Source organism: Pseudophryne corroboree, chromosome 6, assembly GCF_028390025.1.
Source record: "Pseudophryne corroboree isolate aPseCor3 chromosome 6, aPseCor3.hap2, whole genome shotgun sequence".
NCBI classification, from domain to species: Eukaryota; Metazoa; Chordata; class Amphibia; order Anura; family Myobatrachidae; genus Pseudophryne; species Pseudophryne corroboree.
Genome location: NC_086449.1, coordinates 100687729 through 100714561, shown reverse-complemented (window position 1 = coordinate 100714561; position 26833 = coordinate 100687729). Strand labels below are relative to the sequence as shown.

At 47.4% G+C, this 26833-nt stretch overlaps 1 protein-coding gene across 1 annotated transcript in view; it reads right to left on the bottom strand.

Moving 5' to 3' along the window:
• LETM2 (leucine zipper and EF-hand containing transmembrane protein 2) overlaps positions 1-12381 on the bottom strand; it is a 276504-nt gene extending 264123 nt beyond the window's left edge. Inside the window, exon 1 of the mRNA XM_063931541.1 lies at positions 12375-12381. The gene's annotated coding sequence lies outside the window, so the exon portion shown is untranslated. The remainder of the gene's footprint in view (positions 1-12374) is intronic.
• Between the last annotated feature and the right edge of the window lie 14452 nt (positions 12382-26833).

The following is a 26833-nucleotide window of genomic DNA, read 5'->3' as shown; positions in this document are numbered from 1 at the left end:
GATTAAAATTCAATATTTATTGTTGATAAACATAAAACACATAGTAGTTGAATATGCAAGTAGAAAAAAAGGAGTAAAGGAATACATATAAACACTGGAACCGATAATACAGATGTTGATGTCAGATAATGGTTCCAAGCTGCCTGGGTAACAACAATCTTTCAAATGTATGGTCAATCCATAAATAGGTCTCAACTGGCTGCCTAAACTGTATAAATATTCATAAGAACGACCGTCTCACTGAAAACTTCTTTTTCTGACTATCACTATAATTTCGGGACTCTCACCATTGATTCAGGGGTTCACCTCTAACATTGGCAGCAGATCCCTCTTTTCACTTAATACTTCCTCTACCAATTTATGTCATTCATGAACTCTCATCAGTGATTCCAGAAGCAATCATATCAATTCTCTACTATCATACCACCCTGGTAACGCCCGAATCCTTCCGATCTTGTAAGCTAAGCAGTGTTGGGCCAAGTCAGTACTCAAGTGGGAGACTCTTGAGGAATACTCGGTTTAGTAGAAAATTTTGGGCGGCCAGGCTCAGTGTCTAACACCGACAGCAGATTAATCTTTTCTTTATCCAATCTGTTTTCTATCTCTATCCTAAAGCCAGGTGTAAGTAATACAGCTGTTCACATTATTAATTCAAACTATTATTGAGGCGCTAAGTGTCTAGCTCGACTTCAAGATTATACAGTTTAGGCAGCCAGTTGAGACCTATTTATGGATTGACCATACATTTGAAAGATTGTTGCTACCCAGGCAGCTTGGAACCATTATCTGACATCAACATCTGTATTATCGGTTCCAGTGTTTATATGTATTCCTTTACTCCTTTTTTTCTACTTGCATATTCACCTACTATGTGTTTTATGTTTATCAACAATAAATATTGAATTTTAATCTATTTCTTTGATACTTTCACAATTATACAAGAGTGCACCCACAAAAGAGTCTTCTTTTCTCCTTTTGTCCAATATGTTTTGTTACTGACTCTGGGTGCACCGCCAAATTGAGATTGATTAGAAAAAATATTTTCTTTCCTTCATCAGTGTATCTTGGTAAATAAACTATCTGCTATTTAAATCTACTTATCAACTGTGCGGTATAACCCCTATACATGAAGGTTTAAGAGTGTTTTAGTAACGCATCGCATTGCTGTATAAGGTTTAAAGTGTATCTCTGGGTGTGTACGCGCTGTGAGTACTTTGTACCGTCAGCGCGGCGTGTGTACGCAAAGTCCGTACACTGTACGGGACTCTGTACGCTAATAGCGTAAAAGGTGCGTAGAGTGTGAATTAAGTATAGCGGCCGCAGCGGCTAAAGGTTTAAAATGTATTTAAGGTGTGTATAAGGTATAGCTTTCATTCCTGTAAAGATAATCAGCATTATCAATTGAGGGCATCGTCCGGTTTTCCACATATCCACAGCCTAACAGGTCACGGCAGACTTAACCTATCAGCAAAAGGGTGGACAGGTATCCTACGTATCCTTTTCTTGGTCGGTGGTTGCACTGAGAAACCCTATTTATTTGCTGATTAGACGATGTCTGCTCTGTATGGTTTGTAGGGATGCTGGTAGAATTCGTAAGGTAAACAGAAAAAAAGCTATTTCAAATCTGTGAATTTATTTTTTGGCGCCAAATGCGTACACAACAAAAACGTACACCCATACTCTTTGTACACCCGCTCACATTGTTGCCATAGGACTGATTGCTAGATTCATAATATAAATATTAAGGAAGTAAGTGTAAAACACAAACGCAGTCTGGGGTTTATACAGAAAAGAAACTGTGTGGCGTGTTAAGTGAGTGATTATAGTTAATATTGCTCACATTTATAGAAATTGTGTGAGTTGTTTTATTGCGTCCGCACATAAGTACACGTGGTACGGAACGTGAGGACAGCATACACAAAACGTGCACGTGGGACAAGGCCGCACACGTTGCATAAAGGTACGCACAGTTGCGTAATTACGCAAGCTTGCGTAGCGTTGTGTGCGCATAATAAAACCACACGATAGTTTGTTTAGTTTAAAGGTGGGACAGTAGCCACGCTACAATAGCACAAGATTGCCCAGTTTCCAAAGTTTAGTATAAAACTCTTATTTACTGTATTGCCTCTGGGAGTAAAACTGCTTATCCGAATGAATGATAATTTTCTGTACAGAAAAACCAAAGTGTATTTGAGTGAGCGAACGTAGTAGCGAGTGGAAATTTGAACCCCGGAATTCGGAATCTCGTCGTGTGGTACATCAAGTGAGTGGAGACTTGGTGGCATGAGGCGGCTGACTCACGTTAATATAAGGTTTAATACGTAAGTCGTGAGGAGACTTACAGGAGCGTGGTAGGGAATTGTGAAATGTGTATGACCCATATCGTTTTTTTAATATACGCTCCGGCTGAGGTTTCGCAGCCTGAAAATCGATTCCAGTGGTCGTACGGCAGATAAGTAACAAGTACCTATACGCTGTGCGATTGGACCGCGCGTTTGTGAGTGCGATATATAGCGCAACGTGATATCCTTTTTACGAGCTTTTGCGTAAAATCGCGGTATCATCAGCGCTGTATAGAGCATATGCAAGCGTGATTTGTGTATAATAAAGTGCATAGGGAGATTTCGCTGGCCTCTCTCAGGAAAATCTCCAACGGCCGATACTTTACTGGAAAGGGTAAGTTATTCCTAAAAACTTCCAGTAAATATAGGTCACATAGGGCCCTAAGTTGGGTACATTGCCTTCGCTATCGACAGTGTATGGTAGTACTGGCCAACGTGGGCGGTGAGCGGGTGAAGAGCGCTCGGAGAACTTTCACCGTTACCTTATATTGAGTATTTTGGTGTTTGTGGGAAAAGGCACACAATTATGGGAGCCAGTTGCTCAAGTAAGGGACGTTTTGTAACCAGGGTTCAGGTTGAAGAGCCGCGGCCCGTGGGGTCAGCGAAGTTTGAAGGAAAAAGTATTGAAGACGTCTGAATGGGAACGTATGACTGACAAAGATAGGGTACCATTCCCTAAAGTGGGCAGTTTTGAACCAGAGGTATTGCAGAATTTAAGGATAAGGATATGTTTAATAAAATCCAGAAAACAAAGGATTAGACATACAGATTGTTTAAATTTATGGCAACAGGAGGGGGATATGCAAAGAGAACAAATTCGCAAAACAGGTTCAAAACCTAGCGGGAATGGGAACACAAACACACCATTGTCGACACAGGTCGAAGGGGAAGAGATGGCTACAGTCAAGGGTATATCCGTAAATGATAGTAGTATGCAAAAACAATGTATTAACCCTAATTTTTGCAAGATGTATCCTGTTTTGAAGTCTTTTCAAGCTCATAGTGTCACGATCCGGGTATCTGGACGCCATTTCTTACCCATCAGATGCCTCCTAAGGCTGGCTCAGCGCTCCAGGACCGGATCCCATCTGTTATCCTAATGTTCACATTCCTGCATCCTCTCCTGTCTCTCTGAGACGCTGTCACAGTAACGCCTTATTACATCTGGCATGGCGTCTCCCGCGGCCTCCGCCGCCGTCCCTGAGCTTCTGCATGCAGAGTGTCAGAGTGGCGATTACGTCAGCCGCGGCCTCCGCTGTGTCCGCGTGGTTGGATGTGCACTTGTCAGCCTGGCGTCTCCTGTCTCCAGTGGCCGGCGCCGCCATTACTGTTTTCATTACCACATGGATTACAAACCAAACTTCCCTCCAAGCGTCTGCATGGGCGCAGCCATCTTGGATTCTGTCAGCTGATCATTTCCTCCAATCTGTTGTCAGTATTGTTAATCTGCATAATTGCCTAGCCAATCCCTTCCTTGCTGCAGGTATAAATACACTGTGCCTGAGCAAGGAAGGCGTCAGTGCTTTGGTTGTCAAACCTAGTTCCTGTTTGTCTCTCTCCTGTGATTGTCTTCCAGGTTCCAGCTCCTGTCTCAAGACTTCCACCATATAGACCCGCACCAGCATTCCACCTGCGGTGTAGCCTGACTCTCCAATCCATTGTGGATTCATCTGTTTCCAGCTACAACATTACCTGCTTCCAGCTCAGCTTCCAGCAGAGTACAGCTTCCCTTAAAGGGCCGGTGTCCTTTCTACACTTTACCACTCTCCACCGGTATTATTATTTCTCCGCTCTCAAGTTCTACATTTCAGTTCATATTTCATCGCTCCCAAGTTCATTTATTATTTAACTGGTTCCAGCCAGTATCCACTCCGTGCTAACAACAGTCTGGTTCCAGCCAGTATCCACAGCAGCTGTTTTACCTTCAGCAACCCAGCTTTTCCTGGAACACCAGCTGGCACAATCCTGGGTTATCTCCATTGCTACAGTCGGGCCTGGTAAGGACTTTCCATCTAGAAGATCATAAGAACTATCTCACACTACCAGTGCCCTGTGGCTCCTGCCATCCTGTAGTACCCAGGAACTGTATTTATTATTTGCTGACTTTTACGTTTTCTTTTACTGCTGCTGTGTTGCGGAGTTGTCATAATAAACATCATTGACTTTTATCTAAGTTGTCGTGGTCACGCCTTCGGGCAGTTATTATTCATGTTACTTACATGTCCAGGGGTCTGATACAACCTCCCAGGTTCCGGTACATCTCAGCCCCTACAACTGAGGCTGCCTCCCGTCAGCTCAGGCCCTCAGTTGTGACAGTAAGCACTGACCTAATGAATCCAGCCGGAGACCAGGATCAAGCGGCCAGGCCGATGCAAGAACTGGCAGCCCGACTAGAACATCAGGAGGCTGCACAGGGCCACATCATCCGCTGTCTCCAGGATCTCTCTACTCGGCTGGATGGGATTCAGACAACTCTCCGTGGATCAGGCGCATCTGGTGCGTCAACCACAGTGACTCCAGCTTTAACCCCACCCACCTTACCCATTTCTGCTCCACGTCTTCATCTTCCAACGCCAGCAAAATTTGACGGATCTCCAAGATTCTGCAGGGGATTTCTCAACCAGTGTGAGATTCAGTTTGAGCTACAACCTGGCAATTTTCCCAGTGACCGTACAAAAATTGCCTACATCATCTCTCTTCTCAGTGGCTCCGCCCTTGACTGGGCATCACCGTTATGGGAGAGGTCCGACACCCTGCTATCTTCTTACACTGCATTCGTGTCAACATTCAGGCGCATCTTCGACGAGCCAGGCCGGGTAACCTCAGCTTCATCCGAGATTCTCCGTTTACGCCAGGGGTCACGTACTGTAGGACAATATCTGATACAGTTCCAGATCCTGGCATCCGAACTGGCATGGAACGACGAGGCCCTGTATGCTGCATTCTGGCATGGCTTATCTGAGCTTATTAAAGATGAGTTAGCTACCAGAGACTTACCTTCTAAGTTAGATGAGCTAATCTCACTCTGCACAAAAGTTGATTTACGTTTCAGAGAGAGAGCAACTGAGCGTGGAAGATCATCTGCTCCAAAATCTTCTGCTCCTCCTCCTCGTCAACTGTCACCATCTAAAGATGAGCCCATGCAAATTGGCCGTTGCCGTTTAACTCCTGCTGAGCGCCGAAGACGTCTCTCTGAGTCTCTTTGTCTTTACTGTGCAGCTCCGTCTCACACCATCAATGCCTGTCCCGAACGTCCGGGAAAACTCCAAACCCTAGCTCGCCCAGGAGAGGGCCGGCTAGGAGTAATGATCTCCTCTCCATCTCCTCATGATTGTAATCTCCCAGTCTCGCTTCAAGTTGCTCAACGTTATCGGAACGTCATTGCTCTCCTTGATTCCGGAGCAGCTGGGAACTTTATTACTGAAGCCTATGTTAAACGGTGGTCCCTACCCACCGAGAGACTTCCTTCCTCCTTTTCCTTAACTGCCGTGGATGGCAGTAAAATTTTTGATACTGTTATTGCTCTAAGGACTCTACCAGTTCGTCTGAGAGTGGGAGTTCTTCATTCCGAACTTATTTCACTTTTAGTGATTCCAAGAGCCACACATCCTGTGGTCCTGGGCCTTCCATGGCTCCGTCTTCGCAATCCTACAATTGATTGGACGACTACGCAAATCCTGGCATGGGGTTCCTCCTGTGCAGAGACATATTTGTTTAAAGTATTGCCTGTCTGTTCTTCCTCCCCCAGGTCGTCTGATGTTCCACCTCCTCCATATCAAGATTTCACGGATGTGTTCAGTAAAGCTTCTGCTGATATCCTTCCTCCTCATAGAGAATGGCACTGCCCGATTGATCTCGTTCCAGGGAAGGTTCCACCTCGAGGCCGAACTTATCCGTTGTCTCTGCCTGAGACGCATTCTATGGAGGAATACATTAAAGAGAACCTAGCAAAGGGGTTCATTCGACCTTCTTCTTCCCCAGCCGGCGCAGGCTTCTTTTTTGTAAAAAAGAAAGATGGTGGTCTGCGGCCGTGCATCGACTACAGAGGTTTGAACGACATTACCATCAAGAACCGTTATCCTTTACCCCTGATTACTGAGCTCTTTGACAGAGTTAGCGGAGCTACCATCTTTACAAAGCTGGACTTGCGAGGTGCATACAATCTCATCCGGATCCGTGAGGGTGACGAGTGGAAGACCGCCTTTAACACCCGTGACGGACATTATGAGTACCTCGTCATGCCCTTCGGATTGAGCAATGCTCCAGCTGTCTTCCAGCATTTTGTCAATGAGATTTTCAGAGACATTCTATACCGTCATGTCGTGGTCTATCTAGACGATATCCTCATTTTTGCCAACGATTTAGAGGAACATTGTTTTTGGGTTAAAGAGGTTCTGTCCCGTCTCCGTGTCAATCATCTCTATTGCAAATTAGAAAAATGCGTCTTTGAAGTCAAGTCCATTCCGTTTCTAGGGTACATTGTGTCCGGTTCCGGACTAGAGATGGATCCTGAGAAACTACAAGCAATTCAGAATTGGCCGGTACCCTTAACCCTCAAAGGGGTCCAGAGGTTCTTAGGGTTCGCCAATTATTACCGAAAGTTTATACGAGACTTTTCCACCATTGTGGCGCCTATTACTGCTTTCACCAAGAAGGGTGCTAACCCGTCCAAGTGGTCTGAAGAAGCCATGCAAGCTTTTCATCTTTTAAAACAGAGGTTCATCTCTGCGCCTGTCCTGAAACAGCCTGACATCGACTCTCCTTTCATCCTAGAGGTGGATGCCTCCTCCGTTGGAGTAGGAGCGGTGTTATCTCAGAGGGCTAAAGATGGCTATTTACATCCTTGCAGTTTCTTCTCCCGGAAGTTCTCCCCAGCTGAGCGCAACTATGCCATTGGCGACCAGGAGTTGCTAGCCATCAAGCTCGCTCTAGAAGAGTGGAGGTATCTGTTGGAGGGAGCTTCTCATTTAATCACCATACTTACAGACCACAAGAACCTTTTATACCTGAAGGGCGCACAATGTCTCAACCCTCGTCAGGCCAGATGGGCACTTTTCTTTTCCAGGTTCGACTTTAAACTCCAGTTCTGTCCGGGCTCTCAGAATCGCAAGGCCGATGCCCTTTCCCGCTCATGGGAGCAAGAAAATGAGTCAGAGTCTTCAGACAAGCATCCTATTATAAATCCGTTGGCATTCTCCACGGTAGGGATGGACTCTACGCCCCCATCAGGGAAAAGTTTTGTGAAGCCGATGCTAAGGAAGAAGCTCATGCATTGGGCCCATGCTTCCCGTTTTGCCGGACATACAGGTATCCAAAAAACCCTGGAGTTTATCTCTAGGTCCTATTGATGGCCAACTCTGAAAAAGGACGTCTTGGAGTTTATTGCATCTTGCCCAAAGTGTGCCCAACATAAAGTATCCCGCCAGTCGCCTGCGGGGCAACTGGTTCCACTATCCGTTCCCCGTCGACCATGGACCCACTTGTCGATGGATTTCATTACAGACTTACCCATGTGCAACAAGTTCAATACCATCTGGGTGGTAGTTGACCGGTTCACCAAGATGGCACACTTCATTCCTCTCACCGGTCTTCCGTCAGCTTCCAAGTTGGCTCAAGTATTCATACAAGAGATCTTCCGACTCCACGGTCTTCCTGAAGAAATTATCTCAGATCGAGGAGTTCAATTCACAGCCAAATTCTGGCGAAGTTTATGTCAAGTCCTCCAAGTCAAGCTAAAGTTTTCCACGGCTTACCATCCTCAGACCAATGGTCAAACCGAGAGGGTGAATCAGGACTTGGAGGCCTTCCTCCGCATCTATGTGTCCTCCTCTCAAGATGACTGGGTTCAATTACTTCCCTGGGCCGAGTTCTGTCATAACAACCAGTATCATTCTTCATCTGCTTCAACACCATTCTTCACTAACTTTGGATTCCACCCTAAAGTTCCTGAGTTCCAACCGCTTCCAGCAACTTCTGTTCCCGCAGTGGATATCACCTTGCATCAGTTTGCCAATATCTGGAAGAGCGTACGATCAGCTCTGCTCAAGGCATCGTTCAGGTACAAGAAGTTTGCGGATAAGAAGCGTCGAGCAGTTCCTGCTCTCAAGGTGGGTGATCGGGTATGGTTATCCACGAAGAATTTGAGGTTAAGAGTTCCCAGTATGAAGTTTGCACCTCGCTATATCGGTCCTTTCAAGATTGAACAAGTCATCAATCCTGTTGCTTACAGACTCCAGTTGCCTACCTTCTTAAAAATACCCAGGACATTCCATGTTTCCCTGTTGAAACCGCTGATCTTGAATCGATTTCATTCCTCACTTCCTCCAACTCCGAAAGTCCAAACTCAACGAGGCGTTGAGTATGAAGTGGCCAAGATCCTGGACTCACGTCACCGTTACGGTCAACTACAATATCTTATTGACTGGAAGGGTTATGGTCCTGAGGAACGTTCATGGACCAATGCTTCTGATGTCCATGCTCCTGCCTTGGTCCGGAGATTCCATTCCAAGTTTCCTCAGAAGCCAAAGAAGTGTCCTGGGGCCACTCCTAAAGGGGGGGGTGCTGTCAGGATCCGGGTATCTGGACGACATTTCTTACCCATCAGATGCCTCCTAAGGCTGGCTCAGCGCTCCAGGACCGGATCCCATCTGTTATCCTAATGTTCACATTCCTGCATCCTCTCCTGTCTCTCTGAGACGCTGTCACAGTAACGCCTTATTACATCTGGCATGGCGTCTCCCGCGGCCTCCGCCGCCGTCCCTGAGCTTCTGCATGCAGAGTGTCAGAGTGGCGATTACGTCAGCCGCGGCCTCCGCTGTGTCCGCGTGGTTGGATGTGCACTTGTCAGCCTGGCGTCTCCTGTCTCCAGTGGCCGGCGCCGCCATTACTGTTTTCATTACCACATGGATTACAAACCAAACTTCCCTCCAAGTGTCTGCATGGGCGCAGCCATCTTGGATTCTGTCAGCTGATCATTTCCTCCAATCTGTTGTCAGTATTGTTAATCTGCATAATTGCCTAGCCAATCCCTTCCTTGCTGCAGGTATAAATACACTGTGCCTGAGCAAGGAAGGCGTCAGTGCTTTGGTTGTCAAACCTAGTTCCTGTTTGTCTCTCTCCTGTGATTGTCTTCCAGGTTCCAGCTCCTGTCTCAAGACTTCCACCATAGAGACCCGCACCAGCATTCCACCTGCGGTGTAGCCTGACTCTCCAATCCATTGTGGATTCATCTGTTTCCAGCTACAACATTACCTGCTTCCAGCTCAGCTTCCAGCAGAGTACAGCTTCCCTTAAAGGGCCGGTGTCCTTTCTACACTTTACCACTCTCCACCGGTATTATTATTTCTCCGCTCTCAAGTTCTACATTTCAGTTCATATTTCATCGCTCCCAAGTTCATTTATTATTTAACTGGTTCCAGCCAGTATCCACTCCGTGCTAACAACAGTCTGGTTCCAGCCAGTATCCACAGCAGCTGTTTTACCTTCAGCAACCCAGCTTTTCCTGGAACACCAGCTGGCACAATCCTGGGTTATCTCCATTGCTACAGTCGGGCCTGGTAAGGACTTTCCATCTAGAAGATCATAAGAACTATCTCACACTACCAGTGCCCTGTGGCTCCTGCCATCCTGTAGTACCCAGGAACTGTATTTATTATTTGCTGACTTTTACGTTTTCTTTTACTGCTGCTGTGTTGCGGAGTTGTCATAATAAACATCATTGACTTTTATCTAAGTTGTCGTGGTCACGCCTTCGGGCAGTTATTATTCATGTTACTTACATGTCCAGGGGTCTGATACAACCTCCCAGGTTCCGGTACATCTCAGCCCCTACAACTGAGGCTGCCTCCCGTCAGCTCAGGCCCTCAGTTGTGACACATAGGTCACAAGAAGATGAAGGATCCAGCCAAATTCCAGCTCTCCTCCAAACAGTCACTTTGCAGGAAACTCAGGTGGGGCCTGTCTAACCAGGTAGAGCAGTAACAGTATTCCCCAATGAAAGAACTGGTGAGGTCACAGCTACCGGTAAGTGTGAGACAGCTCATTGCACAGAGACAACAACACCTCACAGTAAACAGATTAGGAACGGAACGGTAGGATTACACTCTGTCTTGGAAATAAGTAACTCCCAATGGGGGAACCGATAGTCAGGGAGTAATCCTCACCAGGAATAATGCAATGTATTGCCCGTGGCCCAGAAATGAGCCGCGATCAATCATTTCAGAATTCCCCGACCCTCGGAAGCATTTAGCCAGATGTCAGAAATTCATCAGAGATCTGGGTAATGCGTATGAACCGACAAACAAACACTGGCGGATATTTTTAAAAGCGTGCCTACCCCCTAATATTGACACCCAAAAATGTATCACTGATTGTAGGTTAGAGTCGGATAGTCTTATGACTGACGAAAACAATCAGGAGAACTTAGAACGAATTAATAGACAACTAGAGTTGTGTCTCCCCATTCACGTTAAGTGGAGAAGAATTTTCTCCATAAAACAGAGGGAAAATTAAATGACATCTGAATATTTCCATCGGGCCCTGCAAATAATGGATAGATACATTGGGGTATCAGATACAGGGAACGATGCGAATTATAGGTAAGTGACTGTCTCTGTGCTAATGGACGGACTCAATAAGACAGTAAGGGACAGGGTACAAACATCTTTGCCTAATTGGAAAGGGGTCACAGTAGCTTGTCTTAGAGAGTGCGCAATTAAACATCACCAGAATATTGTTAGGCGTAGAAAACAACAGGAGGAGAGGCTGAGGATTGAAAGTATACAGGCTCTTACACCGAAGTCTCATCAGCCTAAAACCCAGACCCCTGCTGTTTGGAAAAGACCTAGAATATGCTACACTTGTATTAAGGAAGGGCATTTTGCCAGAGATTGTAGGAGTAGTAGAACACATAGCCAATATAGACCCCTAGACAAAGAAAACAAGCCACGTTATTAAACACATAGACGGGATCAAGGGACATATAGTAAGGAATCACGAGCCATATAGAAAACACAGATTCGGTTAATGGGAAGAACAGAATAAATGCAACTTTACCCTTTTGACAGAACTTACTGGGGTTAGGAGGAGGCCTCTAAACTTCTGCTTCTTTCTCTAGCAGAAGTGACCTCTAAGTAACTTAACAGTTTTGTTAGAGATGGTATACGTATAGAGTGCTCCCACCCAGGAAGCACAAAATATGTTAGATACCCACAAAGACTAATGTTGCATTTCACTGTTTTAGATGCATGTCCATCACAGGTAGAGGAAATTATCTCAAAGATACCGGGTTCCCTATGAACTTAGAATGGACAAGGCACTGGATTGATGGCTCGGATAGTCCCAGTAGAGATATAACACACATAGAATTTTTTTTAGGGGAACAGACCGATTAGGGAATCATTCCCCGTAGTGCCCAATCCAGATGTCAAACTTTGTAAAATCTTCTTTGCCTCTACAAACTTATCTGTTACTAAACTCTGTGATTTGTCTTCAAAGTTTCCTCTTCATCTCTTAAGTTCACCGACAGGATTACAGTTCAAACGTCACATGCCTACTCGGTCTTTTCAGAGTTCTGCCCAAACCCAGTATATCTCACCAGCATAGGGACACCAGTATCAGTGTGCCTGGTCATGCACAAAGGGTGGAGAATGGGAATACTGGTGAAGGGAGACTGTGCATAGATACCGATATACATGATGGTGTGACAGCCGCCTGATGGTGAACGCAAATCTGACAAATTTTCTTTTTATTATTTCCCCTCTCTTTTCACTTTCCACAGATGGTTCACTTCACACAACTGATATTACACAACAGTTAAACACATTGAAATGCAAGATTTATGTTCCCTACAGAAAGGTCGCTGACTCGGAGAGAACTCGTGACAAAGAGCAGAGTGTAGAGAACATCGTATCACTGGAGTGTCTGTTCCGGGAAAGCTGAGAGGCAGGACTGTTGAGACGGCACCTGAGCGCAGAGAACAACAAGACCAGAGGCGGTTGTCGCACCAGTTTTTTTTTCTCCATTTTCCACTACCCTCCTTCTCTCCTTCTCTTTCTCCCCCTTCTTGTTTCCCTTCTCTTCCCTTAACAAGATGGACTTACCCCAAGAGACTGCGTTCCGGGTTTTCCTGTTAATCCTGTTGTTGACCAGGACAGTCTGTTTCGGTGAGGGTCCCAGAGAGGTCGAGAAAGGATCTGGAATGGGTCCTGATGGCGAGGATGGATTTGTAGAATCTCAAGAGCAACACATCACTCGAGCAAAGGCGAGTATCAGAAAGCGCTCTGGTAGTCAGGGAGCTCGGAGGCACTGTGAAGGGTTATTGTCTGAGGAAAATTGCATTTGTAGGAATTGTGAGAACATAGTCGAGGATGGGTGCATCCAGAGATGTCAGACCAGCCTTAATATCGACATGGACCATCATCCATTGAGTGATTACCACTCACTAGTGGGTAAGGTCTTAAACCAGACAGAATGCTGGGTGTGCTCACAAGTACCTCAAGGTCAGAGCAAGTCAGGATTAGTACCGTACCCTTTAGCAATAGATGAGGTACTCAAATTACGGGGTGGGAGACCGGTGGACAAGAAATTCAATATTTCTAGGCCCCCTAGGTTGAAGCTCCACCAGTATCATGTAGATAGATCCTTATTATGTTTCAATATTTCCAATTACCGAAAACCGGGAAATTGGGAAGTGACATGGAATAACCAGACAATTACCTTTTCGCACAGAGCTGATAGGATACCCATAGACTCTGAACTTGTACGCCAAATAGCCAACAGTGGGAGGTATTTCCGGTATAGGTATACTCGAGGAAGCAAGACCATGTGGGTTGGAAAAGTATCCCCAGGGTACTGTGCTCATATCATCCAGCCCGATACTTGTACTGAGCAGATGGGAGAATAAGGGATTGGGTTTTTCACTTGGAAAGTTTGTAATATGGTAATGTCATATTCTGTTCCCTATGTTCTCCCCGATGATGCCTATTTCATATGTGGGAGGAAGGCATACAAGTGGCTTGCCCCGAGCTCAGAGGGATTGTGTTATATTGGAAGAGTGTTGCCAGAGGTCATGACCATAACCCATGATAAGATGAAAGATGTTCACCGCAGTGCTCAGGCTCCTTACACTCATACTCACTATGAACACATCGTCAAGAGACACCTCATAGAGAGGACAGAGCACGTAGCCTCTGATTTGATCCACGAATCCACCGGGATTCAATTCCTTCTCGCATTAGACATCACCCGTACTGCCAGAGGAATTATAAATTATAGGTATATCCATGCGCTAGCGAACTTGATAGATAATATCACTGAGATGTATGACGACACCTTCAGGTATACGTGAAGGGAGTTACAAGCTTACAAGACGGAACTGATCCAGCACAGGATGGTCCTTAATTATATCACAGCCGTGATGGGTGGGTACTGTGTCACTTTGGCAACTCAATATGGTGTGAAGTGCTGTACGTATATTACAAACAACACTGACGACCCCACGGAGATTATCGATCAAAAGATGGACGATATCTTGCAGTTGAAGTGGGAGTTCCGGAGGAGACACAACCTTACCCTGACCCCTGTGGGTAATGAGCTGACCGGCTGGGTCTCATGGTTGAACCCACGAAATTGGTTCTCAGGATTAGAAGAGTGGGCTCAAAATGTTATTATGAGTGTAGGGAAGTTTCTCCTTTGTATCCTGGGAGTCGTCATAATTATTGGCTTGATATTTAGGTGTGTTCGAATTCTGATGCGGCGCAAGCACGGCACAAATTTGATGAGTTTAAGGAGCGAGGGCATTGTCATAGCAGCAGATTTAATTTACGATCCATCCATAGAGACAGTGTTATGATAAGGATTGCAAATGAAATCCATGGCCTATTTCTTTCACCCGTTTTTTCCTTTGTCTCCCCTCTGCCCAGATACACCCATCCGGAAAAGACATCAGCCCTACCCAAGAATGTTTATAAAATGTTATGTGAATGTATTTTAGATATGTGTCGTATCTTCATCTCTACAACCTTCAGTTAATGACACACATAGTCGACAGGTGATATCCACATATACTAGCACTCACATATGTTCCCCCTCCATGTATCATAAACTAAATGTGCCCCCCATTTGTTGGAACAAGAAGCCGAAAAGAGCTCGGTAGTGTTTGTTGGCCCACTTACAGACCCTTAATACGGGATGAGAAGGATTTAATGTATACTTCGCAATACCTCGAAGCTTATCTAAAACATATACGGCACGATGATACATGCCCCTCAGACATGGATTCATACATACATGCTTTTTACTATCCCACTAGGTCATACATTTCCCGCTTACAACTCTCCTCCGACCATCCAATCGTCTGTAGATATTGTATTGATATTTTTCTGTTTAGTGATTAGATAGTGGCAGTTATTAGTGACTGCCAAAGGTGGACTGTCAAAGTCGAAAAATATTGTAGAACACACACACATACAAACTGCACACACATGCCCACTGCGCGTGCACTTGTTCTGCCGTGCGTGCACATATCCGCAATTTGCGTATAGTCGCTCCCGCGGTCCTGCGCATCGGCGCGTGGTATGGGTATTTACGGCAGAGTTTGTGTACTCATGGAGAGCCATCAAAACACATTACATATTTAATCCAAATAGTGCACAATGTACACATAGTCTCCTTGCAGCACATCAGAAAGTTATAGCTGTTTAAATGGTTGCAGAACAAAGGGATTCACCTTTACAGGATAAGAGGGGACAGACTAAGGTTATAAGGTGGTATTTGGTATCCAGCTGTAGGGTATTTTAAGGGTAACATTCCGGTGTTGGTCTGTGGAAGATCGCATGTTCCTGCGGATAGTTATGTGCAGAAGCAGAATATAGATATAAACTGTATTTACTGTATATTATGTATGCGGCGGGAATCCAGAGGATACCACCCACAAGAGCAGTTGGGAAAGACATCACCCACCTATTCAAATCGACCTATGACCTCTCCTGTACTGTAAAAGTACATTCCTGTGTCCAATGGACAAAGGGATTACAGTATCCATTGTATTGCTTTTGGAAGAATTGTATAAATAAAGCCTGCTGCAGCCTGGCCTGACACAAGACTCACAACGTTATCTATTTGATGACGGAGGACCGGACCGGGAAGCGCACGCGAATATACTCACGTATGTACATTGACTGTAGCCATTATTCTGTTATATTGTCTTGTATTGTAGTGTATGATTTGTATTGTAAACCCCCTTTCAGCAAATATTACGCTGTGGTGTCGGAACCCAGTGGTTTAACTACAAATCGGTGTTGTGTCTTCCTTTTCCTGCTAAGGTTTAAGAGTGTATTAGTAACGCATTGCATTGCTGTATAAGGTTTAAAGTGTATCTTTGGGTGTGTACGCGCTGTGAGTACTTTGTACCGTCAGCGCGGCGTGTGTACGCAAAGTCCGTACACTGTACGCTAATAGCGTAAAAGGTGCGTAGAGTGTGAATTAAGTATAGCGGCCGCAGCGGCTAAAGGTTTAAAGTGTATTTAAGGTGTGTATAAGGTATAGCTTTCATTCCAGTAAAGATAATCAGCATTATCAGAGCCAATTAACCTGCCAGTATATTTTTGGGAGTGTGGGAGGAAACCGGAGTACCGGGAGGAAACCCACGCAAGTACAGGGAGAATATACAAACTCCGTACAGTTAGGGCCATGGTGGGAATCGAACCCATGACCTCAGTGCTGTGAAGCAGTAATGCTAACCATTACACCATCCGTACATCATATATCTAATATATAAAAGCGAAAATTTGTCCTTCTGTCTTTCTATACAAATCCACAGTTTACAAGCGAAGATCGTGAAATTTTATATACGAGCGTATTAAAATGCGGCCGAGGCAACTAAAAACACTTGGAATCGAAATTAATTAGGGGTGAGGCAGCAGCACTGAGTATTTCAGCAGACAGCATAACTCTGGAATGTCTGCAGCAATTTACAAAAACTTGGTACACGTATGACTTACACTCTGGGAACAAACACTGTAGGGGTAAGACACCCCTAGCACCCCTAGGGGTGGGACAGCAGCACAGAGTATTTCAGTTGACAGCATAACTCCATAATGCCTGGACCAATTTACAACAAACTTGGTACACATATGACTTACAATCTGGGAACAAACACTGTGGGGGTAAGATACCCATAGCACCCCTAGGGGTGGGACAGCAGCACAGAGTATGTCAGCAGACAGCATAACTGTGGAAGGTCTGGACCAATTTACAGCAAACTTGGTACACATCTAACTTACAATCTGGGTACAAACACTGTGGGGGTTAGACACCCCTAGCACCCCAAGCGGTGGGACAGCAGCACAGAGTATTTCGGGAGACAGCATAACTCCAGAATGCCTGGACCAATTTACAACAACCTTGGTACACATATGACTTACAATCTGGGAACAAACATTGTGGGGGTTAGACACCCCTAGCACCCCTAGGGGTGAGGCAGCAGCACAGAGTTATTCAGCATACCGCAAACTCTGTAATGCCTAGAGCAATTTACAGCAAACTTGCTACACATATGACTTACACCCTGGGTACAAACACTGTGAGGGTAACACACCACGAACACCCCAACGGATGGCCCAGCAGCACAGACTATATCAGGACATGCATGATATGTCAGTGATGACAGGGCTGCATGCGACAGGGTCAGTGACATGATGTGAGGAGGGGAATGGACGTAGCACGAACCCACACACTGAGAGTTAGATAGTGGAAGTAGCACGGTCCCCCAGCAGCACAGAGTATATCAGGAGATACATAATGTGCTGCGCTATATAAGAAACTGTAAATAAATCAATAATTTCACAGGGGCACTGACATGATGTGAGGAGGGGAATGGAGGCAGCAGGAAGCCACAGACTCAGAGTTGTATAGTGGGAAGAGCAGGGTCCCTTAGGGGACCAAAAAGGGCTCCGGCCACTACACAAAGTACGTCAGGGAAGCAAGATATGCATATATACTAGATATCCAACCAACGTAAATTAACAAACTATGGGGGTCATTCTGAGTTGATCGCTCGCTAGCAGTTTTTAGCAGCCGTGCAAACGCTATGCCGCCGCCCACTGGGAGTGTATTTCAGCTTAGCAGAAGTGCGAAAGTTTTTATCGCAGAGCGCCTGCAAAAAATGTTTGTGTAGTTTCAGAGTAGCTCCAAACCTACTCAGCGCTTGCGATCACTTCAGACTATTCAGTTCCGGATTTGACGTTATAAACACGCCCAGCCACGCCTGCGTTTTCCGGCACACGCCCTGAAAATGGTCAGTTGCCACCCAGAAATGCCCACTTCATGTCAATCACTGTGCGGCAACCAGTGCGACTGAAATGCATCACTAGACCCTGTGCAAAACTGCATCGTTCGTTGTTCCCATACGTTGTGTGTGCGCATTGCGCCGCATATGCAGAACTGCAGTTTTTTAGCCTGTTCGCTGCGCTGTGAACAAATGCAGCTAGCGATCAACTCGGAATGACCACCTATAATTCTAATTTACCGTCCTCATCCCATAGCAAAGCACGGGTATTCAGCTAGTAATTATATAAACATAATACATTCTAAAATACATACAACCATATAAACAGGGGAAGTTTAAGAGTAGGCCCGGGCACTGTGCAGATCCCCAGGAAACTAATTCCAGCGCCATTTTCCCAGAGATTTCTGCAGTGTCAGTGGAGAGGTAAGTATAGACTGTGCGCAGGGTGTACAGTGTGGAGGTCATAGAAACATAGAATTTGACGGCAGATAAGAACCACTTAGCCCGTCTAGTCTGCCCCTTTTTTTATCCTTTAGGTAATCTCAACCCTTTTTGAACCTTAATTCTTTGTATGGTCCCCTGAATCCAGGGACCCATGTGCACCACACACCTTGCACTCATTTTTGTTACCCCCATTCATACAGAACACCTAACAATACTACTGTACTGGCGAGACAGGGGGTGCCGACTGGGGTTAAACTTTATTTTCAACCATACCTGGCTTTTTCATGTTGGCTACTTAGTGCTGCATATTTAATGGGATGCAGTCGGGATACCGGCTGTAGGAAACCCGGCAGCCAGAATACCAATGGCAGGATCCCGACACTACTCTGAATGCCGACACCAGCATACAGAAAGGGGGCAACATCCCTGCATCGGAATTCCAACAACCGGGATCCCGAGCGAGGAGGCACCACGGTGCTGCAGGGTTAGTGTTAGGCTACAATCCAGGGGGTTAGGCACCCCCCTCGTAGGGTTAGGGTTAGGCCAGAGGTTCTCAAACTCGGTCCTCGGGAGCCCATACAGTGCATGTTTTGCAGGTAACCCAGCAGGTGCACAGGTGTATTAATTACTCACTGACACATTTTAAAAGGTCCACAGGTGGAGCTAATTATTTCACTTGCGATTCTGTGAGGAGACCTGCAAAACATGCACTGTGTGGGCCCCCAAAGACCGAGTTTGAGAACCTCTGGGTTAGGCTATGGAGCGGGAGGGTTAGGTTTAGGCAGCGGGGATGGGGGGTTAGGTTTAGTCACCTCCAGGGTGTGGTTAGGTACAAAGGGGGGAGGTTAGGGTTAGGCCGCGGGTAGGGAGGGTTAGGGGGATGGAGAGAGAGAACACCCTTAACTCACCCCTCTCCGCCTTTTAAACTCCGGGATCCCGGCGTCGGTATTTTGCACGCTGGGATACCAGACGCCGGGATCTCATACTGATCCCTATTTAATGACTAATATCTGTAATATTTGTCAGATGTGATCAGAAGTATCATATGTTAGAACTTGGGAGAAGACTATAGCAGAGCCATCTTAACAGCAGTGTAGGCCCCTGGGCACAGCAATGCCATGGGCCCCCTACCCATCCTCCAGTGGTAGGGGTGGGGGGTGCTATCAGCGGGAGGTTTGATGTCCCGTGGGCGGTAGGGGATGTTCTATCTTCCGTTCAGCATGTAGCACCTGGAGCTGTAATTTCTGCTAATTACTCCTTTACTGCACAGATGGGGCTAATCTGTAGAAGGGGGCATTGGGCTGAATGAAGGGGCCCTGGTACATGACTTTCAGGGTGGTAGGGGTGTTTAATACATAGGGTATCACTGACCTGGTCGAAGGGTGTTGTGGACTCGGGGCTTCTTCCGGTGACAGGGAAGAGGAACCGCTACTGGGTCGCAATAGAGATGGCCGGATGTAGGTCTTCTTCATACAGGATGAAGACGGTAAGCAGGAAGCACGGAGGAATGATGAAGGTCTCCTGAAAAACAAGACTAGTAAAAGTGCTAAGTGCTGAGGTACAGAGGTGCTGGTATTATTGAGGTACTGAAGGCACTGAGGTGCTGAGACACCGAGGTACTGAGGTGCTGGAGTTCTGTGGTACTAAGGTGCGGAGGCACCGAGGTGCTGAGGTTCTGTGGTGCTGAGGCACCGGAGTGCTGAGGTTCTGAGGCACTGAGGTGCCGAGGCACTGAGGTGCTGATGGCGCTCAGGCGCCTTGGTGGCACGGAGGTGCGTGATGGCGCTCGGGCGCTTGGAGGCACGGAGGTGCGTGATGGCGCTCGGGCGCTTGGAGGCACGGAGGTGCGTGATGGCGCTCGGGCACTTGGAGGCACGGAAGTGCGTGATGGCGCTCGGGCGCTTGGAGGCACGGAGGTGCGTGATGGCGCTCGGGCGCTTGGAGGCACGGAAGTGCGTGATGGCGCTCGGGCGCTTGGAGGCACGGAAGTGCGTGATGGCGCTCGGGCGCTTGGAGGCACGGAGGTGCGTGATGGCGCTCGGGCGCTTGGAGGCACGGAGGTGCGTGATGGCGCTCGGGCGCTTGGAGGCGTGAGGAAACACTGAGACACTGGGGACACTGGAGACACAGGTATACTGGAAAACACAGCGGAAACAGGAACAAGGGAGCTCTGGAGATCACTGCTTCTGACAAGCAGAATGATGATACACAGGCGCCGGCTCCCTGCTCGGCGTCTGGCTTTGAACCTCCCGCCTTAGTCTGATTGGCGGAGCGGGCAGATGACGTCAGCCCCGCTCCGCCTACCTAATCTAGAGCAGCATGGCGGCGCCCTCGCTCCAAGACCCGCCGGAGAGACCCGCCGACCCGACGCCGGACCCCCGAGGCCGCCGGAGGGGAGACGCCAGGCCATCCAGGACACCCGCAGAGGCAAGCGCGGCCGCCGCTGCCCGCGGGGTGTGACAGTACCCCCTCCTCCAGGAGTGGCCCCTGGACCCTTTCCGGGTTTAGTTGGATGTCTGGAATGGAAGATTCGAACCAGTCGGGGAGCCATTACCTCAGTAGCATTGATCCAACTTCTCTCTTCAGGACCATAACCTTTCCACTCTACCAAGTACTGTAATTTTTTATGAAAATAACGAGAGTCAAGAATAGCTTTGATTTCAAATTCTGTCCCAGCTTCAGACACTGTAGTAGTTGGCCTAGGAGATGCTGAGTGGAACCGATTTAGAATGAGGGGGCGGAGGAGAGAGACGTGGAAGGAGTTTGGAATTCGAAGGTGGGAAGGCAACTCCAATTTGCAAACGACCGGGTTCAAGACTTGCCGCACTGAGAAAGGACCAATGAACCTTGGGGCAAATTTCATGGTGGGTACTTTCAAACGAAGATTGCGGGTAGAGAGCCATACCTTGTCACCAACCTTATATTGAGGAGCTGCTCGTCGTTTCCTATCCGCAAAGAATTTATAGCGACCGGAAACCCTCTTAAGATTGGCATGAACTCGGCTCCAAATTTGAGTGAAATGTCGGAGAGTTGAGGCTGCAGCAGGAACTTCTTCTGGAGGACAAATGGGCAACACCGGAACTTGGGGATGAAATCCATAATTAATAAAGAATGGAGACTCACCAGTAGAAGAATGATAAAGATGGTTGTGGGCAAACTCAGCCCACGGCAACAACTCCACCCAGTTATCTTGAGAAGGGGAAAGGTAAATACGGAGAAAAGTCTCTAGATCCTGATTGACGCGTTCAGTTTGCCCATTAGTCTGTGGATGGTAAGCAGAAGAGAATTTGAGCTTAATTTGTAGAGTTGAACAGAGGGCTCTCCAGAATCTCGCTGTAAATTGTACTCCCCGATCTGAGACTATTTCCAGAGGTAACCCGTGCAGGCGGAAATGCTCTTGGATAAATAACAGGGCCAACTTGGAAGCGGAGGGTAATCCGGTCAACGGAATAAAATGTGCCATCTTAGAGAATCGGTCAATGATCACCCAAATGGTGTTATGACCCTTAGAGAGCGGTAATTCAGTAACAAAGTCCATCGAGATATGAGTCCAAGGCCTTTTAGGAATGGATAAAGGATGCAACAAACCCGCAGGCGGCAGACGTGGAGTTTTGTGCTGAGCACATTGAGGACACGAATTGACATACTCTTGAACATCTTTTTTCATAGTGTCCCACCAGTATGATCTTCGCAGAAATTCCCACATTTTCTGAACTCCCGGATGACCAGAAAACTTAGAAGTGTGTGCCCACTGCAACAGTTTCGGTCGAAATTTAACTGGTACCGACATTCTTCCAGGAGGAGGACCCAACCTAGTGGGAGCTGCAGAAATAGAGATGGGACTGAGGATTAATGCCTTCCCCATTGTATTCTCCTCATCGGAAGCCATCACTGAACGGGATAGGGCATCCGCCTTGGTATTTAGAGTTCCAGCCCGATACTTGATGATAAAGGAAAATCTGGTAAAGAAGAGCGCCCATCTTGCCTGACGGGGGTTCAAACATTGGGCCGTCTTTAGATACAGTAAATTCTTGTGGTCCGTAAAAATTGTAATTAAGTGTTTAGCACCCTCCAGAAGATACCTCCATTCTTCCAACGCAGATTTAATTGCCAGTAGCTCTTTGTCTCCGATGGTGTAATTTAGTTCAGCAGGGGAGAACTTGCGAGAATGAAACCACACGGATGCAACTTCCCATCTGAGGCGTATTGCGAGAGTACAGCACCTATGCCTACCGTGGAAGCATCAACCTCCAAAAAGAATGGTTTTAGGAAATCTGGCTGCTGAAGTACGGGAGCAGATATAAAGGCGGTCTTCAACTGTTTGAACGCTGCTACTGCTTCAGAAGGCCAATTGCTTGGGTCAGCCCCTTTTTTAGTCAGAGCCGTAATAGGTGCCACGATGGTAGAGAAACCTCTTATAAATTTCCGATAATAATTTGCGAATCCTAGAAATCGTTGCACTGCTTTTAAGGAAAGAGGTTGAATCCAATCCCGGATGGCCGAAAGTTTCTCCGGATCCATACGCAATTCAGTTCCAGAAATAATGTAGCCCAAAAATGAAATAGAAGGAACCTCAAAGGTGCACTTGGAGATCTTGCCATAAAGATGATTCTTGCGCAACCGAAGGAGTACTTCCTTAACCTGTAGTCGGTGCTCAGAAAGATTCTTTGAAAAAATCAAAATGTCATTCAAATAGACTACTACATTCAGATACAACATATCCCGAAAGACTTCATTAATGAATCCTTGAAAGACAGCGGGGGCGTTGCTGAGGCCAAATGGCATTACCAGGTACTCATAATGCCCGTCTCTCGTATTGAAAGCCGTCTTCCACTCATCTCCTTGACGAATACGTATCAAGTTGTATGCTCCTCTTAAGTCAAGCTTAGTAAATACTCGAGCTCCACGCACTCTATCGAAAAGCTCTGTGATGAGCGGCAGAGGATACTTGTTTTTAATGGTGACTTCATTTAAACCACGATAGTCAATGCATGGTCTCAGCCCTCCATCTTTTTTCTTTACAAAGAAGAAGCCAGCTCCCGCTGGAGAAGTGGAGGGACGGATGAAGCCCTTCTGCAAATTCGACTTAATGTACTCAGACATAGCTTGTGTCTCTGGAACCGACAAAGGATAAGTGCGACCTCGGGGCGGTATTTTCCCATGAATGAGCTCAATGGGACAGTCCCAAGCCCTATGCGGAGGTAATTTATCAGCCGCCTGTTCCGAGAAGACATCCAAAAACTCTCGATAAGCCTCAGGAACTAACTCCACGTCCAACTTGGCCGATGCACGGAGTGGAACGACAGGAGTAAGACAATTCAATCGGCAGAAAGGACTCCAAGAAATTATTTGTGTCGACCCCCAGTCGACATGAGGGTTGTGTAGCCTGAGCCAGGGAAGACCCAAAACGAGATCATGAGACATTTCCTGAATAACTAGAAACTTCAGTTGTTCATGATGTAAAGCTCCCACTTGTAGCTGAATTGACTCAGACTGACTCGTAATCAAGGCATTAGGAATTTGAACCCCGTTAATGGCTGTAATAGTAATAGGTCATTCGACCAACTGTAATTTCAAACCCAAACTCTGGGCGCAGGAAAGAGAAATAAAATTCCCCGCAGCACCTGAATCCAAAAGAGCCATAACGGTCTTGACTTTTGTTTTAGTAGACAAAGATACTGAGAGTAAACAGTCCACTTCTGGAGAAGATTGAATAACCACACCCAGCTTGACTTCCCCAGAACAGGCTAGGATTGCCCGTTTCCCGGGCGAGCTTTGCAAGACTTGAGGAAGTGATCCGCGGCTCCACAGTAGAGGCAAAGTTTGTTCTCACGCCGACGCTGTCGCTCCTCTGGAGACAGTCGAGACCGATTAATCTGCATGGGTTCGTCTGGAGCTGTCGTAACCGATGGTTTAGACGGAGGAGCCCGGAATCTGCACCGATCAGACCGAGAACGTTCGCCAACTCGTTCCTGCATGCGGAGATCCACTTTCACACAGAGCGAGATCAACTGTTCCAAGGAATCTGGCAAATCTCTTGTAATCAATTCGTCTTTAAGACGGTCGGACAGCCCGTTCCAGAAAGCAGCCCGTAAGGCATCATTATCCCAGCGCAATTCGGAAGCTATGGTCTGAAAATGAATCACATACTGACCCACTGAACGAGAGCCTTGTCGAACTCTGAGAAGATCTGAAGAGGCAGCGGCCGTTCTGCCAGGCTCATCAAAGATCCTGCGGAAAGATGAGATGAAATTAGTGTAGTTGGAAACCAAAGGATCAGATCGCTCCCATAAAGGAGACACCCATTCCAACGCTGAACCCTCAAGCAAGGAAATAATGTATGCTACTTTGGATCGATCCGTGGGAAAATTGTGTGCGAGGAGTTCAAACTGCACCTCGCACTGGTTAAGAAAACCACGGCAATTCTTCGGGTTGCCGTTGTAGCGAGAGGGAGTGGGAAGCTGAAGGCGTGACCTGGTACCGGACACTGTGTGAGCATTAACAGGAACGACTACCGGAGTGGGTACTGGAGCTGGAACTGGAACTACTGAAGCCAGGGAAACCTGAATTTGATCCAACCTGCCGGATAGTTCTTGGAGATACCGCATCACCTGGTTTTGCGCCGCTTCCTGACTCTGAACACGGGAAACCAGATCTTGGATGGCACTTGCTTCTGGGTTCCGATTCCCCGGGTCCATGAGGCCTGTGTATACTATCACTGACCTGGTCGAAGGGTGTTGTGGACTCGGGGCTTCTTCCGGTGACAGGGAAGAGGAACCGCTACTGGGTCGCAATAGAGATGGCCGGATGTAGGTCTTCTTCATACAGGATGAAGACGGTAAGCAGGAAGCACGGAGGAATGATGAAGGTCTCCTGAAAAACAAGACTAGTAAAAGTGCTAAGTGCTGAGGTACAGAGGTGCTGGTATTTTGAGGTACTGAAGGCACTGAGGTGCTGAGACACCGAGGTACTGAGGTGCTGGAGTTCTGTGGTACTAAGGTGCGGAGGCACCGAGGTGCTGAGGTTCTGTGGTGCTGAGGCACCGGAGTGCTGAGGTTCTGAGGTACTGAGGTGCCGAGGTACTGAGGTGCTGATGGCGCTCAGGCGCCTTGGTGGCACGGAGGTGCGTGATGGCGCTCGGGCGCTTGGAGGCACGGAGGTGCGTGATGGCGCTCGGGCGCTTGGAGGCACGGAGGTGCGTGATGGCGCTCGGGCGCTTGGAGGCACGGAGGTGCGTGATGGCGCTCGGGCGCTTGGAGGCACGGAAGTGCGTGATGGCGCTCGGGCGCTTGGAGGCACGGAGGTGCGTGATGGCGCTCGGGCGCTTGGAGGCACGGAAGTGCGTGATGGCGCTCGGGCGCTTGGAGGCAATGAGGTGCGTGATGGCGCTCGGGCGCTTGGAGGCACGGAGGTGCGTGATGGCGCTCGGGCGCTTGGAGGCGTGAGGAAACACTGAGACACTGGGGACACTGGAGACACAGGTATACTGGAAAACACAGCGGAAACAGGAACAAGGGAGCTCTGGAGATCACTGCTTCTGACAAGCAGAATGATGATACACAGGCGCCGGCTCCCTGCTCGGCGTCTGGCTTTGAACCTCCCGCCTTAGTCTGATTGGCGGAGCGGGCAGATGACGTCAGCCCCGCTCCGCCTACCTAATCTAGAGCAGCATGGCGGCGCCCTCGCTCCGGGAGCCGCCGGAGAGACCCGCCGTCCCGACGCCGGACCCCCGAGGCCGCCGGAGGGGAGAGACGCCAGGCCATCCAGGACACCCGCAGAGGCAAGCGCGGCCGCCGCTGCCCGCGGGGTGTGACATAGGGGAGGGGTGGATAGTGGAGTGGGCATAATATTTATCATTTTCCGGTGGGAGGTCAGCTTGCTTGACTGCAGATATCTCAAGTTCCTGAAAATATATTTCTTAGCTTTGAATGGGGTAAAAAACTAGACAGTCTCACCTTTCAAGAGGTTCTGGGGACTTGGGGATCAGAGTTCAGGAGCCAGAGCAATTCACCAACAAAAATCTAAAACTGCATATTAGGAGTGTGGAGCTGGAGCAGGGACCAACTGCTTGAAGGCTGATATCTCTGGTTCTGGCCATAGTAAAGACAAGCTGTCAGTGTCCACCAAAAGGAGATTTTAGAATTATACCCTTAGAAAAACTTTGTCACACACTCGAGATATCTCGCTGGGAAGAGCAATTAACAGGCTTGGATGGGGACCACTGCTTTCAAGTCAGATATCTCCGATTCCCCAGGGCCGATTTTCAAAAATCTGGTACCTCTGGAATGAGAGGACCCATAGCTATCAGCCTAGGGCCCTTATACTCCTGGGGCCCTTGGGCAAGAGCCCATTGAGCCCATACGAAAAGACGGCCCTGGACTATAGGTCTGATCATTTCAAACTGATAAATCAAAGATATAAATATATGTACGCTGGTAAAGTACCATACAACGCTGGATTTGTAGACAATCCTTGGAGACCGATATAGTGGAGAGAGATAAAGTACCAACAAATCAGCTTCTGCCATGTGACAGGCTGTGTTTGAAAAATGACAGTTAGGAGCTGATTGGTCTTACTTCACTTTATCTTTCTTCAAGGTTTGATCATTCTCTCCCCTAATATTACAGCTGAGAACAGTTTTTTTTTAAATGTTTATTGCAAAGAAAGACCTCCAGCCGCTAGGTGTCGCAGCAGGCAGCAGCATAGGCAGTTTAGGTGCGCTCAAGCTTTAATGACAAAGATCACACTGACAGACCGAGTG